At 42.3% G+C, this 17089-nt stretch overlaps 1 long non-coding RNA gene and 1 pseudogene across 1 annotated transcript; one reads left to right on the top strand and one right to left on the bottom strand.

Annotated features, from left to right (window-relative positions):
• The first annotated feature begins 4263 nt into the window (after positions 1–4263).
• Positions 4264–5502, top strand: LOC138157539 (H/ACA ribonucleoprotein complex subunit DKC1 pseudogene; annotated as a pseudogene).
• Positions 5503–8516: 3014 nt separating this feature from the next.
• Positions 8517–10502, bottom strand: LOC138157451 (uncharacterized). The gene is made up of 2 exons (XR_011167400.1): positions 9842–10502; positions 8517–9061 (listed from the first exon to the last, which is right to left on the bottom strand). It is a non-coding gene; the product is annotated as an uncharacterized lncRNA (long non-coding RNA).
• Between the last annotated feature and the right edge of the window lie 6587 nt (positions 10503–17089).

A 17089-nucleotide genomic window follows, 5' to 3' on the forward strand; every position in this document is an offset into this window, starting at 1 on the left:
TGTGTGTGTGTGTGTGTGTGTGTGTGTGTGTGTGTGTGTGTGTGTGTAATATTTTTTTAAAGCAATTGGGGTTAAGTAACTTGCTCAAGGTTACACTCTTCAACTATTTTTGTACTGAGAAAAGTTTCATCAGTTACAATTATCATTTTTCCATGTAGGAATGTTAATAGTTCAACTTTGATAAGTTCCTTATGATTTCTTTTCCCTGTTTACCTTCTCATATTTCTCTTGCTTCTTGCATCTGAATGTCAAATTTTCTATTCAACTCTGGTTTTTACATCAAGAATGCTTGAAAGTCCTCTATTCCACTGAATGACCGTATTTTCCCCTGAAACATGATACTCAGTTTTGCTGGGTAGGTGACTCTTGGTTTTAATCCCAGCTCCTTTGCCCTCCAGAATATCATATTCCAAGCCCTTCGATCCCTCAGTGTAGAAGCTGCCAGATCTTGGGTTATCCTGATTGTGTTTCCACAATATTCAAATTGTTTCTTCCTGGCTGCTTGTAATATTCTCTCCTTGGTCTGGGAATTTCAGCACCTGGCTATAATATTCCTAGGAGTCTTCTTTTTGGGATCTTTTTCAGGAGATGATTGGTGGATTCTTTCAACCTCTATTTTGCCCTCTGGTTCTAAAACATCAGGGCAGTTTTCCTTGAGAATTTCTTGGAGGATGATTTCTAGGTTCTTTCTTTGATCATTGCTTTCAGGTAGTCCAATAATTTTTAAATTATCTCTCCTGGATCTATTTTCCAGGTCTGAAGCAGCAAGCACCCCAGCGTCCCCAGGGTGGCTGCTGACACAGGTTCTTGGATCTGCTTTGATAAAGGAAAGCAACTCAAAATGGGTTAACAAGCTTACTTTAATCAATCAAATATGTATCGTTTGCCTAGTTCAGGGGGGAAAGGTCAGCACCCCGAACTTCAAAATACATAGACAGAATTATCAAGACAGAGAAACAGATCAAGTAGACTGTCCAACCATTACATCCATACCAAATCAACATCTGGGTTTCAAAGCCAGGGGACTCTCAACAATGGCTTCCCAGAGTTTCATCAAATCACAGAACACTTCTCAAAGTGAGTCCCAAAACAAAGCCTCAAGCCAGGGTTTATAAAGCCTGCTCCTGGCTCAGAGAATGTAACAACCTTCTGGACCCACTGGCCAATCAAAAAGTATCTACTGAAAAACAAGCCTCCTACCCCAGGCTCCAGGTGCACTTTAGCCTAGGGGCAGGGAAGATCTTAAAAATTTACATTCCCATTAACAGGTCAGTGGTTGTTCCAATGAGATATTTCACATTGCCTTCTATTCTTTCATTTGTTTGGATCTGTTTAATAGCATCTTGATTTCTCATAAAGTCATTAGCTTCCATTTGCTCCAGTCTAATTCTGAAGGAATGATTCTTCTCCTCAGTGAGCTTTTGAGATTCTTTTTTCCATCTGGCAAATTTGGTTTTTTAAAGTATTCTTCTCCTCATTGGCTTTTTCAGCATCTTTTGCCATTTGAGTTAGTCTATTTTTTAAGGTGTTATTTTCCTCAGTCAGGCTGTTGACCCTCATCTTGTAATTTTCTTGCATTGTTCTCATTTCTCTTCCCAATTTTTCCTCCACTTCTCTTATCTGCTTCTTAAGGTCCTCTACAGCCTGTAATTAGCTGGTATTTTTCTTTGAAACTTTTGGTGCAGGAATTCTGACTTCACTGTCTTCCTCCTGTTCCATGCTTTGATCATTTTTGTCCCCAAAATAGGAGTCTAATGTTGGATTGCTTTGCTTGGTTTGCTTGCTTCCTTTGCCTGCTCATTTTGCCACTCAATTACTTGACTTTTGGACTTTTTGCCAACTCTGCCACCAGACAGGGGAGCTTCATTCCAAATGCTGGGATTTTCTCAGCTGCTGGAGGTATTAGTTGGATGCCCTCTCTGAAGCCTCCACATGCTCTGGCAAGTTGGTCACCCACCCCAGGACCTCTACCCTAGACTGCAATCCAGATCCAAGCAGGTTACAGCAAGAGTGATTACCCCTCAGATTGGTTGCTTGGTCCCCCTACACTCTGCAGACCAGGAGCTGAAGCTGCCCCCATGGCATCTATGCCGCAGTCCTCAGCGGCTTCTTACCCCCAGGGGCAAAAGCCGACGCACTCCCAACTATTGGGTCCCAAGGTCCACACTGCACTGACTTCTCACTTTGTCCTTAGCATCTATGTGTTGATAAATCTGGACCACCACAGATGCTGGTGATCTGGAGTCCCTCCAGCCAGCAGCTGGCCAGGCCCACCTTGGGGCTAAAACATCGGAGTGGGGCTGGGCTCAGCTCCTAGAGCGCTGTGCTTGCAGATTCCTACCAGCCTGCCAGGCTATCCTCGGTGGGAGGTTAGCTTCTCTGTGTCATTTTGTGGGTTCTGTAGCTCCAAAGTTTGTTCAGAGTCCCCTTTTACATGGATCGGAGGTGGTGGGAGCCAGAGCCGTGCTGAGGTCCTGTTTCTACCACTAGTCGTGTATTTTAGCCAGAATATAGAGGATGTTTAGGTGAACACCGTGAGCTATGCCAGGAAAAGAGAAGAGGGTATCAGCTTGTGCAGGGCTTTAAATATCCAGCTAAGCAAGGACCTTATATTTTGTCCTAGAAACAATAGACATGATCGTTAGTCTTTGTGAGCCCTGATTCCCGCAGTTAAGGTCAGGTCAGAGACAATGAAAACATTTTCTGGAATTATTAACAGTTTCCTCTTGGGCCTGTAGTGGGAACTATTCAACCAAAGAGGCCCATTTTCCTTATGGGAAGAGTCCATTGGTGCTGAAGAGAAAGGAGGCTGGGGTGGCCTGGGGAGCTCAGAGGTTGAATGGGAGAAATGTTTACCCCCAACTTCCTTTATGTAGAAAAACAGTCTTGTCAGGATGAGCCCGTTGCTCCATCTCTGACTGCTGGTTACAACAGGGTGTCTTTTACACTCTGGGTATATGGATCTTGTGAACTGGCCTGACAATCACATCTGCCAAAGCTATAAACACTACAGAAACCCTTTTCCTATCCCTCCCCCCATCAAAAATACATTTTGTTTTTAATTTCAGGCAGGGAGGCAAAATATGATTATGACATCAAAAAATACTTTCATTATCTGATATAGAGATTCTCAAATACATCAGACAGGAAGTGTCCTCATCAGGTTTACATTCAAAGAAATTCACAAGAAATATCTGTTTCCCCACAATCTGAGGAAAGAGAAACCTCTGGGCAGATCCTTTCCATTCTTGTACTCTTTGCTGATTGATGTCTTTGCAGATTCCAATGGGGGAATTTGGGTGGACAAGGATACTTGCATTGGAATGAAGAAGATCTGAGGTCAAATTTTGTGTCATACACAAAGTAGCTGTGTGACATTTGAGCAAGCCACTGGGAAAACCTTCCTCAGAGTTTTCTCAGCTGTAAAATGAGAAAGTTGGACTAGGGAGCATCTCTGAGATTTCTTCCACTGCAAAAGTCTATGAAATCTCAAAAAAAAAGAGGGGGGCAACATAGGAATCACAGATTTAGAGCTAGAAGGAACCTTGGCAGTGCCTAGATAAGGCCAACCCCCTCATTTTACAGATGAGGAAGCTGAGGGCCAGGAATGTCAACTGGCTTTGCTCAAAGTCACACAGGTAATACGTATAGTTATTGTCAGCTATATGTGATTCTTTGTGACCACATTTGGGGTTTTCTTGGCAAAGATGCTGGAGTGGTTTTGCCATTTCCTTCTCTAGCTCATTTTACAGATGTAGAAACTGAGGCATATAAGGTTAAGTGACTTGACCAGGGTCACACAACTAGTAAATGTCTGAGGCCAGATCTGAACTCAGGAAGATGAGTCTTCCTGACTCCAGGCCCAACTCTCTGTCCACTGCATCCCCTAGCTGCCCCTCTAGCTTCAATAGCATAAAAGGCAAGATTTGATCCCAGGTCTTCTTGCAGAGCTAGTGAATGTTCTTTCCACTGTGCCATACTGCCTTAAAACAGGGCCAAAATGACCTATAGTGCCTATCTTACAGGGTTTTTGTGAAAGTTAAAAAGATAACCTCTAGAAAACACTACAAACTTTAAAGTGCTATATAAATGTCAGTCATTATGGTTATTCCTCCAGATTGCTGGCTTCAGCTCTCTTCTGGGTATTTAATGTGATTTGAAGACTATTTTATTTGTCCTCCTTTGAAAACCAGCTCTGGTGTCATTTCTTTCTGCACCCGGCCAGAGAAAATAGACTGGAGGTCACTAATTGTGGCTGCCAACATGTGGGATGTTGAAGTAGCCACTGTGTCAAAGCACAAAGAGAAAAAGGACCACAAAGTATTAGGTGATGCGACTGACCCACACGATGAAAGTGGAATTCCTCACCAAACCCAAATCCAGAGTCGTTCAATTGGATGCATCTCAGTAGTCCCTATTACTAAAGAATATTGATAAACTAAACGTAAAGACAATCTACCATACTCCCTTTCCTTCTGGATCTAATTCTCTCAAGAGGGAAATCACATACTACATCAGGACAGGTTCCATTAACCTTAACAAACCTTCCAATCCCTCTTCCCATGAGGCAGTTGAGTGGTTCTGGCTAATCCTCTTGGTTGAAAAGACAGGCCACAATGGTATCATGGACCCAAACATGAGTGACTACCTAATTGTGAGCACAGAACAAACTTCTAGCTTGGTCAAATCTCAGCAGGGCACATGGCAAGGAGGGTGAAATTTAACTTTCCAGAACACCAGAAAAGGCTCTCTCATTGCTGCTGTCAAGACATAGTTCTGAATCTGAACTATTTATGAGAGTAAGATGTTAGAATATGACACTGAAAGAATATTGTATATTTTTTGGGTGAGCTGTGAGGCTGAAGCATACGTTTAGATACTGTGGGTCTTTGTTGATTTGTTACTGGGAGGTAGAGACCAGATGCCCAGAGCTTTGGCATATCCATTTGGGAGTCATGGGAGGGGAGGAGAGAAGGACCAAATGATACCTATGAGTGACGTGTTAAATGATCAATGGCAATATGCCATTACAGGTTACAAGGATGAGGTTTACCTATGGTGGGATATCTGTTCTTTGCAGAAGACACACCACAAATGGTCATGAAGTACAGTACAGTTAATACCATCTCCTATGGATCAAAGATCATGTTTCTTGGGGTTGTCTGGTATAAAGATGGCATTGAAGCCAATCAGGAGGTTGTAGTCATCACTACTAATAGGAAATCCATTTGTTTGACTATTGCTTTGATGATTACAGCAATAATTTCTACTTGTGACCATGTCATAGTGGCTAAGAATAAGTAATCATGGAGAAAGATTCTCAAAAATGGGGTCTGGATCCAAAGATCATGGCCAAACAAGGTCTCTTAGATACACTCGGTGACAAAACACTTATGATTTGGAAGGATAGCTATGTAGACATGCTCATCTGTAAAGGAGGAAACAGCAGGATACCCAGCTGAAGCAATAAATACGGTAAAGACGCAAAAGTAGAAATGAAAAGAGAGGAGTGAAGAGGAAGAGGAGGAATGATGCTGAATATAGTGATTATATTGATTATGGGGCTCATGGTGAAGGGAATGATCAAGTGATATAGAACTCAAACAAAAATGGGGGGAGACTAAACTGTACATATGGGCTACATATTGACTTAGCAAACCACAAATCAACATTAGCTGTGTTCTATTATATTTTTATTTATTTTGTTAAATATTTCCAAATTATATTTTAATCCGGTTCAGGTGACACTCAGGATCGGGCAGAGGCCACATGTCCAAGGGCTGTAGTTCTGACACATCTGATAAAGAATGATGAAGATAACAGTGAGGAAGAAGAGAATTAAGACGTAGTGAGAGTGATGGAAGTGGTGGTGAAGTAGAGGAGGATGTAGATAGAGATAGAGAAGGGATTGAAGAAGAGGAAGAAAGTAATGAAGAGGATGCAGTAGGTAATGATGATGAGAATGAAGAAAGGGGGAAAGGATTAGGTCTTTGCTCTTCCCCCCTATGGGAAGTTAGCAAAACAAAAAAGAGGGGGAAGGAGGAGGAGGAGGAGAAGGAGAAGGAGAAGAAGAAGAAGATGATGATGATGATGATGATGATGATGGAGGGGGAGAAGGAGGGGCAGGGGAGGAGAAAAAAAGACAAAGTTACAGTAGTGAAGTAGGTGGTTTTAGCAAATAAATGGATATAGGCCCTGAGAGTATCAAAAAGAAGACAAAAAAGAAAGCCAAACCAATGGCAGAGGATTCTGAGAGTTAGAGTCTGTATTGAGGAGATTGTCCAGCTAAAAGGAAACAATCAAATCCCTAACGGAGAATGGATCTACTATCCACAGAAATCTGGGAAATGAGAATGTATCATGGACAGCAAACTGACAGGAGGTGGTAGAGTGTTGATTCTGCTACTTAGAATCTAACTGTGGGTGTTTATCATGTGGTAACAGGGTAATCTCTTCTTGTCTTGTTTTAAAGATATTTGCAAGGACATGGATGAGAAATTATATATTACATAATTAATGTAGCGTATAATTATATAATTAACATACTACAATTATATAATGAATTATATAATATGCTATATAATTAATATTTAATTATTTATATGCAATATGCTACAATTAATTATACAATATATCTGTACTGTAGCTTACATTTAAAGTATTGGGTAGGCATGCCACCTCCCTAGACCTGATACCATGTGGTAGATGTCTACATCTGTTATTTTTAATTTGCTGAGGTTTCTTTTCTTCTTTTTAAAATCAATTTCACATCATAGGAAGGGCTGTTCAAATGATCTTTTCATTAGAGCACTAGATCTGGAGTCAGGAAGACCTGAGTCCAAATCCTGCCTCAGACACTCATTAGCTGTGTGATCCTGAGCAAATCACTTAACTTCTGTCTGCCTCAGTTTCCTCATCTACAAATGGGAATAACAATATCATCTACCTCCCAGGATTGTTGTGCAGATCCAATGAGATGATAATTTTAAAGTGCCTGGCACATAGTAAGTACTATATAAATGTTAACTGCTGTTGTTGTCATTGTTTTTTTTCCTTTTTCCTTTGTTGAAAAGATTTATAAAACAAATTTACATTTTGCACAGGACAGAGGCCACCATTACTGGTGGAAGTTGATGGTACTGCACCTAGTGCACTTTAGTTCCTAACCCCAGATACTGGTGATGGGTGTTTGCATTTGAGTTGAAATTATTTTCTGTCTGTCCATCTGTCTGTCTATCTATTCATCCATCCATGCATCCATTTATCTATCTTTCTATATATCCATCTATTCATCCACTTATCCATGCATCTATCTATCCATTTATCTACCCATCCATCCATCTATCTGTCTGTCTGTCTGTCTGTCTGTCTGTCACCACACACCCACACCCATATACATACCATCCCCACACCCAAACACTCCCACCCATATATATGTTTATATATCCATACACACATTGACATCTATGCTATTCCTGGGGGCTTCACACCAGTTCAGGGAGGTGGGAAACAGCTAGTGACTATCTCATACAGAGGAAGAGAAAAGTTGTAACTTTTGCTTACTCTTTATTTTAAAAAATAAAATATGAGAATTTTGTTGGATCTTTTAAAATAACAAATTCTGGGTAAATTAAGTTCCTCTGATGATTTTGCCATTGTTTGTTTCTTAGAAATTAGATCCTTATCGGAAATATGTGATGCAAAGATCTTTTTCCTTAATTGACCTCCTTCTGTCTTTTGTTACTAGCTCTGCCTCTGAGCCAAGGGTAAAGTCTTGCTCTTACTGTGTTCTATGCACAGAGGATAAGGCCTTAATGGGCTGTCCTGGGAGTTAGGAGGAAAGTACTTTTTATTTCTCCAACACCAAGAATTCAATCAGTCTTTATTAAGCACCTGCTATGTGTATATAAACTAAGAAGTATTATCAGAGAACTCTAGTTTATTAGAGCTGTGGCCAGTTAAATACCTTGAAAGGTCAAGCTGCATTAAAGATGCAGTGAATTTTTCTTTTGTAGTGTATTTTTTATCCATAAGGCAAAGAAAAATAGAGATAAGAAAATTTTTCTTTCTAAGTAAAAGTATAATTTTTTTTTTGCATCAATTCATGCACTTGGTCTTTCTAGTGTTAAACATCTGGAGGAAAGGGGGAGCCAGGCTGTCCCAATGAGCTCCCTGTAACTTCTCTCTGATTACTGGACTAATTTAGAAACCACATTCTTGAAGCTCTCCATAGCACTGAGAACTAGAAATCACACAGCAATATCCAGTTTGGCCATTCATACCTGACAACTCTGCTCTCTATCAGGAACATGAATAAAAACTGGGGGGGGGGAGGAGTAGGGGATTGTGAGGAAAGATTCAGGACTACTGGGAAAGGTTTTGGGAATAGTTTTAATTACCCATATCAGAAGAGCTCTCCTTTTTAAAATACATTTATTGGGGACCTGTAAATCCAAGCACTAGCACCTTTCCAGAGGACTGCTGCTATGAACAGCTTCAAGATTCTGATTACACAATGTAGTAAACTCTCTGTTTATTAAGTAACAACCTAAGACAAAACATTCATAGTAAACAAACTACAGCATTCAGAATGTTATAACTTCACAACTTATCATTAATATAGCCACATAGTTTTCACCAAAGTGGTCACATAGTTTTAAGCAAATGATAACATTCATTTAGTAAATCCTTAATTCAATCACAAAGTACAAAGGTCAAAGTCCTCTACCCATGGGGTGCAATTAAGTTACAATATCATCAGTCACTACTCAGTACCCTCTTAAGGGGTAATGGAAAGTACAAAGGCCATTCACCCTGAGGTCACAAGTAGGTTACAATTTCATCAGTCAGCATTAAATACCCAAGGAGAGGTCTTTTCATCTTGACTCCAGGCAGGCTTTTAGCTTCCATGGTTCATCTTACATGGTCCCAGCTCCTACCTGAATCCACCAAACTGTCACCTGGGTTCAAAGGCAGGCAGCTCCCAGGTCCTTGTCCAATCCCATTCCATATTGAAGCTCACGGTTTCTAATACACCTCAAGTTCTTCACAGTTTCTGTTCCTGGGGAGACAACGATTAACAAGGCCACAATAGCATCCATGCACATTGCTGGCACCCTTATCAAAATCACTTTCTGCCTGTTAAATCAACATAAACCCAAATCAGACAGAAAAAGTACCAACACCACAGTCATGCTTCCTTTGCCAGCTCCAACTGGCCCTCAGAAGTCTTCGGCGGCTCCAGCTGGTTCTCAGAAGCTCCACCACCATAAGCTGTAATGCCATGCACAAGCTGTTTTCCAGAAGAATGCTACTGTGAACAGCTTTTAAGGTTCTGATTACACAGTATAGTGAACACTCTATTTCATAACAAATCAAAGCAAAACATTCACAGAAAATCAAGATACAGCATTCACAATATTACAACTTATCACAGCACAACAGCTTATCATTAAAATGGTCACATAGTTTTCACCTAAGTGGTCACAATATTTAGAACAAAGAACAATCATCTCAAAGTACAATAGTCAAAGTCTTCCACTCATGGGGCAAAGTCTTAAGTTAACTCAGTCACTTATTCAACAATCAATTACTAAGTAAGATCACAATACAGTCTCAAAGTACAATAGTCAAAGTCTTCCACTCATGGGGCATAGTATTAACTCAATCAGTCACTTATTCAGCAATCAATTACTAAGTATCATACACAATCCCTCCATCCCTAGGTCACTAGTAAACTACAATTTCATCTTTACTCAGTACCCAGGGAAAGGTCTTTTCATCTTGACTTGGGGCCTGTTCTCAAATTCCCTGGATCCCCTTTCATGGTCCCAGATTCTACCTGGATCCACTAGACTGTCACCTGGGTTCAATGGTAGACAGATCCCAGTTCCTTGTCCAGTTCTCTGGGTAGGTCCTGATCCACATGGAAGTTCATAGGGTCCAGTCCATGTCAGATCCTTCACAATTTCTGCTCCAGGAAATTCAAGGCTCAACCAAGCCACAAACAGACAAAGTCAGCATCCCAATCATGCTTCGTCAGTCACCTGGGCTCCTGTTCAGAAGTTCCACCACCACAAGTTCACGGGAAATTCTGGCTCAGTTCTCTATTCTCTCTTCTGTAGCTGCTCTGCCACCAGATGCTGGTCCCAAGAAATTCTGACTGTCCCTTCCTAGGGCTTTTCCTTATATACACACAGCATTGGCTTCATATTTCAGCCAACCCCTTCCTGCTACATCAGTAACAAGGGACAGGAGTTCATAGCTTCTGTTTTCCCAACAGAGGCTTGATCAGTTACTAAGTGCTAAGTACCTGCTACCTTTGCCAACACAAAGGGATCTTCAAATTCAAATTACATTGCCATTACATAAGCTCTGTTCTCAAAATCAAAATCACTTTCTCCTTGAAGTTCCAGCTGGTTCTGCAAGAAGCTCTGCCACCACAAGTTCTGTTCTCAAAATCTCTCTTCTCTCCAGCCTGGGCCTCTCCCTATACATGGTATTAGCTCTTCCCTGTTCCACCCCTTCCTGTTACATCAGCAACAGGGGTTCATACCTTCTGTTTCTTAACAGAGGCTTGATATAATTAACTTGAAACTAAGTGCTAAGTACCAGTTTACTTGCCAATACAAGGGGATCTTCAAATTCCCTTACTATTATAGGACCTGCTTGGTGTTGTCTTCTCTTTGACTGTCACAGGGAATATGAAAAGCATGGCTATGATGGTGGCACCCATTCAGTCCTTGGCATGGGTGAGTGGCCCTGGATGCCTTTATCACCCCAGTTTAGCATTGATCAGTAAGGCGGTACACTATACTGGCAGCTGCAATGAAGGAAGCTCTGTGTGTATATGTCAAATTGCAGGGGCATTTAAACTGCATCCTGACACAAAATAGCTCATGGAAAAAGGGCATGAGGGAAGAAGGTATTCCTTCTTCCTGTTGTTGTAGGGGCTTTGGCCTTTTTACAAAAGGCTGCTTGATTACTCAGGTTGACGATCTTTGCGGTCATTCCTAAATTTAGCCATGACGTCCCTTATTTTTATGAACCTTTCTTTGTCATTTCTCTCTAGCTAGGGAGTTGCTTGGTCTTGTTTTTGTAAGGTTTTTTGTTTTGGGGCGGGGGTAGATTTTTTTTTGGAAGAGTCAAATCTTTAATTTGGAAGTCTTTCTGTGTCTATCTGTCTGTCTGTGCCTCTCTCTCTCCTCCTTCCCTTCCCCCCTAACAGTACTACTAGTTTTTTTTAGAGCTGGGTGCTCCCTGGTAATAGGATCCTAGATTTAGGACTGGAGTTGTGTTCAACTCTTCATGACCCTATTTGGGACTTTCTTAGCATAGATACTGCAGTGGTTTGCCATTTCCTTCTCTAGATTATATTACAGACAAGGAAACTGAGGTAAAGAAGGTTAAGTGACTTGGCCAGGGTCACACAGCTAATAAGTGTCTGAGGCCAGATTTGAAGTCAGAAAGATAAGTCTTCCTGATTCCAAGCCTAGTGATCTATCCACTGTGCCACCCAACTTTGTTGGGGGTCATCTAGTCCAGCACTTCTTAGGCTGTGGGTTTCAACTCCATATGGGGTCAAAAAAATTGGCAACAGTAAAAGGTTTCTAAGGGGCAACAACCAAAAATTAATTCAGAATCAAATGCCTAATGAATCCAAGGTGTTTCTGGCAGCCCTTGCCCATGTTGCAGCAACTTCACTGTAGCCTGGTTTCCCAACACAAAGCATGCACACTTTGTACTGTGCATGCCCTCCCTCAGGTCACACAATGCCAATGAATGCTGCTGAAACTCAAAAAGGGGGTTGAGAGTAGAAAAAGTTTAAGAAGCCCTGATCTAGTCCAATTTCCTCACGAAGCCTGGAGAGGCTGGGACTCACCCAAGGTCGCACAGGGAGTAAGAGGAATGAAACCCACCAAAAGAACCAAAAACACCAGACAGAATGGCATGAATTGGAAGGAAAACCTACAGGTTTCTCATGCATTCTATTGTCAAGAACAGATTGTGAGCTCCTTGAGGGGGTGGCTCCTTGAGGGCAGGGACTTTTTGTGAGGGTGGTGGTAATAGGGAGATGGGGGAGGGGGTGGAGGGCTGAAGGGTAGAGTTCTTCTTTTTTTACCTATCCCCTGCACTTAGCACAGTGCCCAGAACATTGTAGGCTTTTAATAAATGCTAGTGTACAGATGTCAACTGAGTTCCTACCATTTTCCTCCTCTCCTTCCCTTAAGTTAAGTGATGAGTACAATGACCATGGGGACCCACACCACTAACTCACTGTGTAAGCTCTGGGAAATTATAATGCTCACTGTATTTGATTTCTGATTTGTCCAATGCAGAGCTATAATCAGGAATTCTTGCACTGGGGTGAGAGCCATAAACATGCTGGGGCAAGTAGCATGAAGGGGGGTGGGGGGCCATCAGGGATATGGCTGGTCAAAAGCATCCTTTCAGGGAAAGAAAGAAGTACCAGCCCTGCTGGAGATGTGGCAAAGGGCAAGATGGGGGTGAGAGGAAGGGAGGGGGTGCTCACCCTTCTCAGTCAGGCAACTTCCTATTTAACTAATTATTCTTGCTAGCTTGGTGCTGAGCTTAGCTGGTTTTATGTCACTGAAGGGCTTCAAGGCTAAATTTGGTGCCCCGAGGCACTAGGGGCATACCCTTCTCTAGTTAAGTGGGGGAAAGAAGCCACCAATGGTATTATGACAGAGAAAAGAGCACTGGACTGGGAGTTGGGAGGGTGTGGGTGGGGAAGAACCTGGGTTTGAGTCTTGATTGTGACATCCTGGGTTTAAGTCACTTAATCTCTCTAAGCTCGGGCAACCTCATCTGTAAAATGGGAACAGTTGTACCTGCAATACTTAATTCAAAGTACTGATGTGAGACTCAAATGAGCTGAAGTCTGTAAAATACTCGATTAATATCATTGATTATCATTCCATGAACTGGCTTTTCAGTCTTCTGAAGAAAAGCCTCCCATAAACACCAGGGGGCAGGACTCTTCTGATGAGACTTACTTGTCATAAAGTTGCTATCAGCATCCCTACATGCAAAATAGCAAAAGCCCTTAGCTTAGTTAAGAAACTTGAAACGAACAGACCCAGAAATGAAAATGACAGATAGGCACTTAAGGTGAGACTTTAGCAGATCAACTTAAATATTATTAGGATCCTGCCTTCTTGGCACAAATTATCTGGGTAATCGATCTTGAACTTCCATCCCATCAAAATGTCTCAGAAGGGTTGTGCAAAGTCACCAGCCTCACTCTATCCTCCAGAGTCATCTGGGTCCAGTGTGGGGATACAGAACAGGACGATTATAGATGGACCCAATGCAGTGTGAGACCTTGACCTTTTTAGACTAAGGTCTTTAACAGGTTTCAGTTTGACTGAGGCAAACATCAGGGACAAAGGCTCAAGTAGGTGTTAATGGACCATCTCAACCTTCTACAATGTAGAGAAAAGTTGGAGTTAAGGTCCCAAACAAGGGCCTATTAGAAGGGTAGCTTGTTCCTGGCCTCCCCACTGGCTCTCATTGATTGGTCAACAATAGGTGCCAGGCCAAGCCCTACTTGGCCATTGTTTGGGCCCTGATTGGCTCAGAATGAATGTAAATAGCAATTTTAGGCAGAAACTCTGAGGGTCTTCCTCTCCCAGATCAAACTTTTTTAAGAGGCCATTCTCTGCCTCATTTCTTACCTAGCCTAAATCACTGAATGGGCATTGCCTCAATCAAGCTGAGACCTGTTAAAGACCAAGCTCAGACCTACACAACTTGGCAGTAGGTAGGGGCCAAAATTAAAATAGACTAAACTTCTCCAGGCTGCATATAGATTTTTAGCAGCTCACTTTCCAAGTAAAGCTAACTAGAGACAAACAGACAATGGTTGGTGGCCTTGGGTCATGTGACAAACCAGAGAAGTGAGCAGTGGTGGGCTGCCTGAAATCCTTTGGTGGACAGCAAGTGGCCCGAAGCCCATATGTTGTGCAGGCCTGCCTTAGTTTAGAAAGACCAAGGTCTACACTGCATCCAGGGCCATCTCCAGTTGTTTTGATCTATATCTTGCCACTGGACCCAGGTGTCTCCAAAGAAGAAAGTGAGGCTGGTGACTTCACACAGCCCTCCCTCACTTAAATCCAATTCACTTGCATGTAATGACATCACCTCCCTGAAGTCACCTTCTTCAAGAACTAAGGACAAGCAAACAAACAACAATAATAGATGAGTTGGTGTCATGCTGCCCTAGCTGGAGTCTGAAGTAATTTGAAAAAGTCTCTGGGGCAGCTAGGTGGTGCAGTGTATAGAGCACCAGCCCTGGAGTCAGGACGACCTGATTTCAAATGTGACTTCGGACACTTAACCCAAAAAACTAGCTGTTTGACCTTGGGCAAGTCACTTAGCCCCAATTGCCCTGCCTTCCACCTTGGAAAAAAAAAAGTCTCCAACTAACACTTTCACTCTCATTTTCATCACAAAGGCTATCACCAGCCTTCAGCTCTCTGGAATTTGCTTTTCACTGCTTTCCATTCCAAAATTTTGAAATCACAGCTTTTTTGTTCCCCAGGGAAACCCTCCTACAGTATTGTCCAGATGGAATGCTTTGAGAACCTTGGATTCCTCGGGGCACAGATATTTTTATAACCACAGTGGGTTTTGGGGGAGGGGCAAAGGTGTGGAAGAAAGAGGAATAATAAATAGGATTCTAGATTTAGAGAAGGTTAGGGGACTTCAGAAAAGAATTAGTATAACACTCTCATTTTATAGATGAAGAAGGGAGATTTAATGACTTGCCCAAGGTCACACAAATATTAGGTGTTAGAGGTGGGATTGGAATTCTACTCCTCCGACTCCCAAGCTGACACTCTTACCAAGATACTAATTGTTGACCTCAATCCTCTTACATTCCTGCTATTTACAGGTCTGAGCACAAATGGAAGAAGTCTCACAATTGAGCTGAATGAGCACATTTCAAATTCACCTTCTTGGACATCAACTGGGCACTCACCCCCAAAAGGCAGTCCCTTTATTCCTTCCTACTTGATTCTCTCATTCCCCACAGAAGATATTTGACATTTTCACATCCTCCTCAAGCCTCCTATACCTTCTCCTCCATATTCCTTCTCAGCTAAGGATCCCATCTCTTACTTTACTGAGAAAATTGAGATTATTCTACATGAATTTCTCTTTTCCCTTTTTCTTCTTGACAAGGTCTTTTATGCTCTCTTCCTTTCTCTGGGTCTTTTGTCAAAGAGGTGACTCTTCTCCTTGCCAAGGGATATGCCTTTGATTTCATCCCTTCCCATCTTCTTCAGTAGATTGAATCCTCAAATATCACTCTCTTGAATTTTCAACCTCTCCTTATCTACTGGTTCCTTCCCTATTATCTTCAAAGGTATCCAAGTATCCTGGATCCTAAAATTTAGAACCAAAGCAAATTTAGAAAATAAAAACCTTCACCAGCCCCTACTGTACCCATCTTCTATCTGTTCTCTTCATAGGAGGATAACCAGGGTACCCAGATGTCATGAAAACTCACAGAAGAAAATGAGTCTAGGAGGAGAGAGGTGTCCAGAGAGTTCAGAGTGCCAGTTAAGAGAACATTGGTAGATATGGAAGGAGCAATCTCCATTGAGTGATGAGGTCATAAGGAGTGAGTGAGAGAAGAAGAAGCAGAGAAGGGGAGGCCTTTTCAAGGATCTTGGTTGAGAAAGGGGATAGAGAGAAGATGCTACCGTGTTTCCCCAATAATAAGACACTGTCTTATTATTTTTTTGGAAAGAAAAACACCAGAGGGCTTATTTTCAGGGGAGGGCTTATGTTGTGCTGCCTCAGCTCTCCTCCGAGGCACTGCTCTCAATCGCGCCAGCAAGCAAATCACTGGGAAAGAACAGGATGACTCGCTCACTGCTGCAGCTCTGATTGGATGCAGCTTGGAGCGAGGCGTGAATTTCACTGGGGGGGGGAGGGACAGTGCATACAGAGGGTACCGTAATGTAGCGTGTAGCGCAGGGGATCACCTTCACTACAGTAGCAATCTCAATAGGGCTTATTTTCGGGGGAGGGCTTATTTTAGAGGAATCTTACACAGTAAGGGGAGGGCTTATTTTCGGGGAAACACGGTAGCTAGAGAGGATGGTAGGGCCTAGTGAGATGAAGCAGTACAGGAGAACTCTCACCTCACTATTCCTGGAAGCTTCACCTCTAATGCCCAAGTTGGCATTAGCTTTTTTGGCTTTTGCCTCACACTGCTGACTCATATTGAGCTTGTGGTCCACTCAAGCCATCAGATCTTTTTCAGAACTACTATATATCCATGACTCCTTCTCCCAGCCTCACCTCCAGTCTATCAGTAGAGTACTTGTAGAAAGATGATTGTTAGGCCTGGAATTAGATTTTAAAAAGGAGGACAGGTTGGCTTTCAGTTGGGTACAACTGAATCAGTTGTCACAAAATCACAAAATATCAGAGTAGAAAGAGACCTCAGAGGCCACCTAATCCAGCCCATAATGGAATCCCCTCTACCACATAACTGACTAGTGCTCACTCAGCCTTCCCTGACAACCTCTAACAAGGGAGGAACCCACTTCCTTCTGGAGCAGCCCCTTCTGCCTCTACTTAACTCTAATCATTAGGAAGTGTTTCCTTGTTGCTGAGTTGTGTTCAACTCTCCATGAACCCATTTGGGGTTTTCTTGGCAAAGATACTGGAGTGTGTTTGTCATTTCCTTCTCCAGCTCATTTTACAGATGAGGAAACTGAGGCAAACAAGGTTAAGTGACTTCCCCAGGATCACATAGCTAGTAAGTGTCTGAGGCCAGATTTGAACTCAGGTAGAGGAATCTTCCCAGCTCCAGGCCCAGTGCTCTATACACTATACCTAGCTGCCCTAAGTGTTTTCTTACATTGATCCTAAATCTGCCTTCGCACCTTGCTCCCTTTGCTACTAGTTCTGCCTGTGATAGCAGGGAGAACAAGTCTATTGTCCCCTTCCTGTGATATCCCTTTAAATCTCTGAAGATAACTGTCATACTCCTCTCTCCTAAGTCTTCTCTTTTCCAAGCTAGACCTCACTACTTCTTAAAACTGGTCCT

Source organism: Petaurus breviceps, unplaced genomic scaffold (assembly GCF_028583685.1).
Source record: "Petaurus breviceps papuanus isolate PSGF00001 unplaced genomic scaffold, PetGlider_PUasm1.0 172, whole genome shotgun sequence".
In the NCBI taxonomy this organism is placed as follows: domain Eukaryota; kingdom Metazoa; phylum Chordata; class Mammalia; order Diprotodontia; family Petauridae; genus Petaurus; species Petaurus breviceps.